Here is a 7810-nt window from a genome sequence, read left to right as displayed (position 1 = left end):
CCGTAGTGTCCATAAGGGTTGGGAGGGGTTATTGGGTTGCGGGGAAAAGGTGGAAGTGAGGGATTAATGTGGGTCGGTGCAGACTCGATGGGCCGAATGGCCTCCTTCTGCACTGTATGTTCTATGTAATCTATGTAAACCCTGATTCCCTTTATTCTTCAAAAAATGTGGCCTCCTTCTGCACTTTACATTCTATGATAAATTCTATGATAATTCTATGAAAAAACTATCTATCTTTCCCTTAAAAACATTTAATGAAGGAGCCACTACTGCTTCATTGGGCAAGTAATTCCATAGATTCACAACACTTTGGGTGAAGAATTTCCTCCGAAACTCAGTCCTAAATCTACTTCCCCTTATTTTGAGGCTATGCCCCCTAGTTCTGCTTTCACCCACCGGTGGAAACAACCTGCCCGCATCTATCATATCTATTCCTTTCATAATTTTATATGTTTCGATAAGATCCCCCCTCATCCTTCTAGATTCCAGCGAGTACAGTCCCGGTCTACTCATCCGCTCCTCGTAATCCAACCCCTTCAGATCTGGGATTAACCTAGTGAATCTCCTCTGCACATCCACCAGTGCCAGTACGTCCTTTCTCAAGTAAGGAGACCAAAACTGAACACAATACTCCATGTGTGGCCTCACTAACACCTTATGCAATTGCAGCATAACCTCCCTAGTCTTAAACTCCAACCCTCTAGCAATAAAGGAAAAAATTCCGTTCGCCTTCTTAATTACCTGTTGCACCTGTAAACCTACGTTTTGCGACTCATGCACTAGCACACCCAGATCTCTCTGCACAGCAGCATGTTTTAATATTTTATCATTTAAATAATAATCCCTTTTGCTGTTAGTCCTACCAAAATGGATAACCTCAGATTTGTCAACATTGTATTCTATATATCAGACCCTAGCCCATTCACTTAGCCGATCCAAATCCCTCTGCAGACTTCCAGTATCCACTGTACTTCTTGCTTTACCACTCATCTTAGAGTCGTCTGCAAACTTGGACACATTGCCCTTGGTCCCCAACTCCAAATCATCTATGTAAATTGTGAACACTTGTGGGCCCAAGACTGATCCCTGAGGGACATCACTATCTACTGATTGCCAACCAGAACAACACCCATTAATTCCCACTCTTTGCTTTCTATTAATTAACCAATCCTCTGTCCATGCTACTACTTTCCCCTTAATGCCATGCATCTTTATCTTATGCTGCAATCTTTTGTGTGGCACCTTGTCAAAGCCTTTCTGGAAATCCAGATATACCACATTCCTTGGCTCCCCGTTATCTACCGCACTGGTAATGTCCTCAAAATATTCCACTAAATTAGTTAGGCACGACCTGCCCTTTATGAACCCGTGCTGCATCTCCCCAATGGGACAATTTCCATCCAGATGCCTCGCTATTTCTTCTATGATGATAGATTCCAGCATCTTCCCTACTTCCGAAGTTAAGCTCACTGGCCTATAATTCACCGCTTTCTGCCTACCTCCGTTTTTAAACAATAGTGTTACGTTTGCTAATTTCCAATCCGCCGGGACCACCCCAGAGTCTAGTGAATTTTGATAAATTATCGCTAGTGCATTTGCAATTTCCCCAGCCACCTCTTTTAGCACTCTGGGATGCATTCCATCAGGGCCAGCAGACTTGTCTACCTTTAGCCCCATTAGCTTGCAAATCACTACCTCCTTAGTGATAACAATCCTCTCAAGGTCCTCATCTGTTATAGCCTCATTTCTATCAGTCACTGGCATGTTATTTGTGTCTTCCACTGTGAAGATAGACCCAAAAAACCTGTTCAGTTCCTCAGCCATTTCCTCATTTCACATTATTAAATCTCCCTTCTCATCCTCTAAAGGACCAATATTTACCTGAACCACTCTTTTTTGTTTTATATATTTGTAGAAACATTTACTATTTAAAAAAAATATTCTGAGCAAGTTTACTCTCATAATCTATCTTACTCTTCTTCATAGCTTTTTTTTTAGAAGTGTTCTGTTGCCCCCTAAAGAGTTCCAAGTCCTCTAGTCTCCCACCAATCTTTGCTACGTTGTATGCTTTTTCCTTCAATTTGAAACTCTCCCTTATTTCCTTAGATATCCACAGTCGATTTTCCCTCTTTCTACCGGCCTTCCTTTTTGTTGGTATAAACCTTTGCTGAACACTGTGAAAAATCGCTTGGAAGGTTCTCCACTGTTCCTCAACTGTTTCACCATAAAGTCTTTGCACCCCGTCTACCTAAGCATGTTCTTCTCTCATCCCATCATAATATCCTTTGTTTAAGCACAAAACACTAGTGTTTGATTTCACCTTCTCACCCTCCATCTGTATTTTAAATTCCACAATACTGTGGTAGATCCTTCCGAGAGGATCCCTAACTATGAGATCATGAATCAATCCTGTCTCATTACACAGGACCAGATATAGGACCACGTGTTCCCTCGTAGGTTCCATTACATATTGTTCGAGGAAACTATCGCGGATACATTCTATAAACTCCTCCTCAGGGCTACCTTGACCGACCTGTTTAAACCAATCGACATGTTGATTGAAAACCCCCAAGACAACTGCTGTTCCATGTCTACATGCATCCGTTATTACTTTGCTTGTTGCCTGCCCCACCATAATGTTACTATTTCTTGGCCTATAGACTTCTCCTATCAGTGACATTTTCACCTTACTAGTCCTGATTTCCACCTAAATGGATTCAACCTTATCCTCCATAGCACCGATGTTATCCCTTACTATTGCCCGGATGTCATCCTTAAATAACAGAGCTACACCACCTCCCTTACCATCCACTCTGTCCTTCCGAATAGTTTGATACCCTTGGATATTTAACTCCCAGTCGTGACCATCCTTCAACCATGCTTCAGTAATGGCCACTAACTCACAGTCATTCACGATGATTTGCGCCATCAACTCATTTACCTTATTCCAAATACTATGAGCATTCAGGTAAAGTACACTTATGTTGGCTTTTTTTTTAAACCTCTGTTCTGAATCTTAACACCTCGATCAGTAACCTCTCCTATGTTATATTTCCTCTTAGCTTTTATCATAATTTTCCTTGTCATTGAACCCATATCTTCATGCAACAACCTGCCACGTCGCTTACCATTAATGTTTTTACTGACCGTTTTATTCCTTTTTGTATTACTGGTCCTATTCACTGAGCCACCCCTCAGTCGCTGTCCCTTGTACTGTCGCCCTTTTTGATTTTTGACAATGACTTCTCTGCCTTACACTTTCCCCCTTACTGCCTTCTGCTTCTGTCCCTGTTTTACCACCTTCCAACTTCCTGCATCGGTTCCCATCCCCCTGCCATACTAGTTTAAACCCTTCCCAACAGCTCTAACAAACACCTCCCCCTCCTAGGACATCGGTTCCAGTCCTGGCCAGGTGCAGACCGTCCGGTTTCTACTGGTCCCACCTCCCCAGAACCGGTTCCAATGCCTCAGGAATTTGAATGCCTCCCTCTCGCACCATCTCGCATGCCACGCATTCATCCTATCTATCCTGATATTCCTACTCTGACTAGCTCGTGGCACTGGTAGCAATCCTGAGATTACTGCCTTTGAGGTCCTACTTTTTAGTTTAACTCCTAACTCCCTGAATTCAGCTTGTAGGACCTTGTCCCATTTTGTCCCTAAATCGTTGGTCCCTATGTGCACCAACGCAGCTAGCTGTTCATCGCCCCCCCCCCCCCCCCCCCCCACACACACACACACACACACACAATGTCCTGCAGCCGCTCCGAGACATCCTTGACCCTTGCACCAGGGAGGCAACATACCATCCTGGAGTCTCGATTGCATCTGCAGAACCGCCTGTCTATTCCCCTTATGATTGAGTCCCCTATCACTATAGCCTGCCAAACATCTTCCTGCCAGCCACGGTGCCATGAACCTGGCTGCTGCTGCCTCCGCCTGGTGAGCCATCTCCCTCAACAGCATCATAGATCATAGAATCTACAGTGCGGAAGGAGGCCATTCGGCCCATCGAGTCTGCTCCGGCTCTTAGAAAGAGCACCCTACCCAAGATCAACACCTCCACTCTATCCCCATAACCCAGTAACCCCACCCAACACTAAGGGCAATTTTGGACACTAAGGGCAATTTATCATGGCCAATCCACCTAACCTGCACATCTTTGGACTGTGGGAGGAAACCAGAGCACCCGGAGGAAACCCACACACACACGGGGAGGATGTGCAGACTCCCCACAGACAGTGACCCAAGCCGGAATCGAACTTGGGACCTTGAAGTTGTGAAGCAATTGTGCTATCCACAATGCTAACGTGCTATCCAAAGCGGTATATCTGTTTTGCAGGGAGATGACCGCAGCAGACACCTGCATTGCCTTCCTACTCTTGCTCTGTCTTTTCGTCACCCATTTTCTATCTCCCTCAGTACCTTTCACCTGCGGTGTGACCAAGCTGGTAAACGTGCTATCCACGACGTTCTCAGCATCGTGGATGCTCCAAAGTGAGTCCATCCGCATCTCCAGAAACGCCAAGCGGTCTAACAGGAGCTGAAACTGGACGCACTTCTTGCACGTGAAGTAGCCAGGTACAGTGGACGTGTCCCTGAGCTCCCACATCGCTCACGTCGAGCATGACACGGGTCTGAAATCTCCTACCATGTCTTAAACCTTAGGTTAACTTATACAACTATAATTCCAAAAAATGATAGAAAAAATATATAAATTAGACAACGAAATGAAAAACTACTAACCAGTCACTTACCAGGGATAAAATGCACCTCCTCCCCACCCAGCTTCGAAGTCCCACCAAGATTCAAATTGCCAAACTCACTCTTTGCCGTCTCACTCTGGCTGTATCACTTCTCGCTCACTGGGAGACTATCGAGACGAAGATTATTCTCCACGTATACAGAAAGTTCGGTGGGAATTTGGTTGAGACACTTGAACATTTTGGGTGAATGGCCGAAGAAGCTGATGCAGCAAATTGAGAGACACTGTTTTCACTTCTAAAAAGACAAGAACCGGACGAGTACGCTGGATGATATTAGTTAAATTATAAAACTGGAGGTGACGAGATTCTCGTACTCACAACCGTATGAATTATTGAGCACCAAACAGGAGCAGAAGCATGCACTCAGCTGCGACCCCGTTTCAATGAGTCCTTAACACAGAAAATTCCTCATCCGTTCATTTGTGAAAAGATATCAACTTATCACTGCCATGACTCGGCTTCGAACCGCTGTTGCTGCGGCCACAACGCAGAGTGCTAACCACTATACGATCACGGCGCCTTACGTTACCGCCGAGGCAAACTGTAACTGTCGATGTACTTGGTCATCAAATGTTTGGAATCTGTCATGGCTCACACTTCATAACTCTCTAATTACAACTTTAGTAAATACACAGTTTGGCTATCTTAACCTTGGTTCCATAATAATTTTCCTGCAACAAGGCTTTATATACTTTAGCCCCAGGCTCATATAAATAGCAAAGTAACCGCTAAAATATATAATACATAACAATTACGATAGTCGTCCCAAACATATGGTATTCGGACGTTCTCCCGGTGTCTGCATCGGTTTTCCCCGCCTGCTCGAGGTCCATCCCACAGTCCAAAGATGTGAAGTTTCGGTGGATTGGCCGTGCTAAAGTGTCCAGATTGTCCGTAGATTAGCAAATACTGGATTGGCCATGATCAACGTGCCAGGTTACGGGTATTCTACGGAGGAACTTGGTCACGTCGTCCCCTGCTGATTTTTTTGAAACCATTTCACCCTGTATCTCTTTCCTCTCATTCCTGAATATTGTCAGTGCAAACAAACTCTCTCTCTCTATTTCCCCGATTGAAGTTATCCGCCCACATTCCCGTTGCACTTTTAAGCGCCTCTCATTTGCCGTCTCACTCTCTGTGATCCAAAGAGAAAAATCCAGGCCCCTTTCGTACCACTGTTGTTATTGGGCTGAATGTCTCTCTCTGGTAGCTCAAATTAATATTAATTATCTCTTTGGATGTGAACTGACTGTTTAAAATCAGAATGTGGAGATGCTGGCGTTGGACTGGGGTGAGCACAGTAAAAAGTCTTACAACACCCGGTTAAAGTCCAACAGGTTTGTTTCGATATCACTAGCTTTCGGAACGCCGTTCCTTCCACAGGTGAATCTAAGGCAGGAGCAGCGCTCCGAAAGCTGGTGATATCGAAACAAACCTGTTTGACTTTACCCTGGCGTTGTAAGGCTTCTTACTAAAATCAGAATGACAGCATTTGGCGTGTTTAATATTGAAACCGGAGGAAAGATATCAGATCAATGTGGCATGAATTATAAAAAGCACCAACGTGGGTGATTCGTTCCCACAGAGGGATAAAAACAACTCCTTCAGGCGGTGGGATAACACTTCGTCCCTGGGTGGTATCGAACCACCACCTTTCCAGTTAACAGCCGAACGCGCTAATCGATTGCGCCACAGAGACGACAAACGCTGCAGCACCTCGAAAAAACATGTCAAATTATGATCGAAAAAGTCTCATCTTGTCCACATCCGAACAGCAAATTCTTGCTGATGCACCAATCTGGAACAAAAACACAAAACGCTGGGCAATCTCAGCAGGTGTGAAATCCTCTGTGGAGCGAGAACGTAGTCTGTGTTTCAAGCCAGGTTGACGTTGTGTCACAGAACGAAGACTACACTATTTAGCCCAGTCAATAACGCGCCTCGAGCCTTCTACATTCGAGCCATTCTTGCATTTTCTGCCACTAGATATTCGCAATGAAACTAAAATGAAACTGTATTTTCTGATGTTCAGTAAGGACAGTTTTCTTAGTTTATAAATCTCAGTTAATTTCTCAAATCATTCTAAATAAGGGAAATGTCTCTTGACTGTCGCTGATCAGTCGGGCTGCGTCCTTCGTTCTCACCGGATTCTGTTTCTCGAAGTGTTTCCCAACATTGTCAAAACTGGTGCTTGGTTTTCGTGTGTCGCTTCGTTTTCGTTTTCGCCACTGCCAGCTGGCTCTATTTCCCAAGATTCGGCCCATTCCTCCTCATTGCATCATGACCAGATGTCAGGAAATTCATTTATATGGAGAGACTATCGAGGCCAAGATTATTCTCCAGGTATACAGAATGTTCAGTGGGTATTTGGTTGAGACACTTGAACATTTTGGGTGAATGGGCGAAGAAGCTGATGCAGCAAATTGAGGCTGTTCTCACTTCCAAAAAGACAAGAACCGGAGGATTATGTTTGATGAGACTCGTTAAAATATAACACCTGGAAATGAGGAGATTCTCGTATTCACAACAGTTTGGATTCTAGTGCCTCAAACAGGAGCACACACATGCACTCAGTTGCGACCCCGTTTTAAAGAGGCCTTTACACAGAGAATTCCTCATCCATTCATTTGGGAAAAACACATCAACTTAACGCTGCCGTGACTCGGATTCGGACAGAGGTTGCTGCGGACCCCAACGCAGAGTAGTCACCACGAGACGATCACGGCGCAATACGTTACCGCCGATGCAACCTGTAACTGTCGATGTACTTCGTCATCAACTGTTTGTAATCTTTCATGGCCCACACTTTATGACCCTCTAATTACAACTTTAGTAGATACACAGTTTGGACGCCTTTACATTGGTTCCATAATAATTTTCCTGCAACAAGGTCACTTTGGGACAAGTGACCATAACTCCATTAGTTTTAAGATACCTATGGAGAATGATAGGTCTGGCCCAAGAGTTAAAATTCTTAATTGGGGCAAGGCCAATTTTGATGGTATCAGACAGGAACTTTCAGAGGTAGATTGGGGGGGACTGTT

At 44.5% G+C, this 7810-nt stretch overlaps 1 non-coding gene across 1 annotated transcript; it reads right to left on the bottom strand.

The window, feature by feature from the left end:
• Positions 1-6391: 6391 nt before the first annotated feature.
• Positions 6392-6465, bottom strand: trnan-guu (transfer RNA asparagine (anticodon GUU)). The gene has a single exon. It is a non-coding gene; the product is annotated as a tRNA-Asn (tRNA).
• Between the last annotated feature and the right edge of the window lie 1345 nt (positions 6466-7810).

This window comes from Scyliorhinus torazame, chromosome 14 (assembly GCF_047496885.1).
Source record: "Scyliorhinus torazame isolate Kashiwa2021f chromosome 14, sScyTor2.1, whole genome shotgun sequence".
In the NCBI taxonomy this organism is placed as follows: Eukaryota; Metazoa; Chordata; class Chondrichthyes; order Carcharhiniformes; family Scyliorhinidae; genus Scyliorhinus; species Scyliorhinus torazame.
This window is presented reverse-complemented; position numbering and strand designations above follow the sequence as displayed.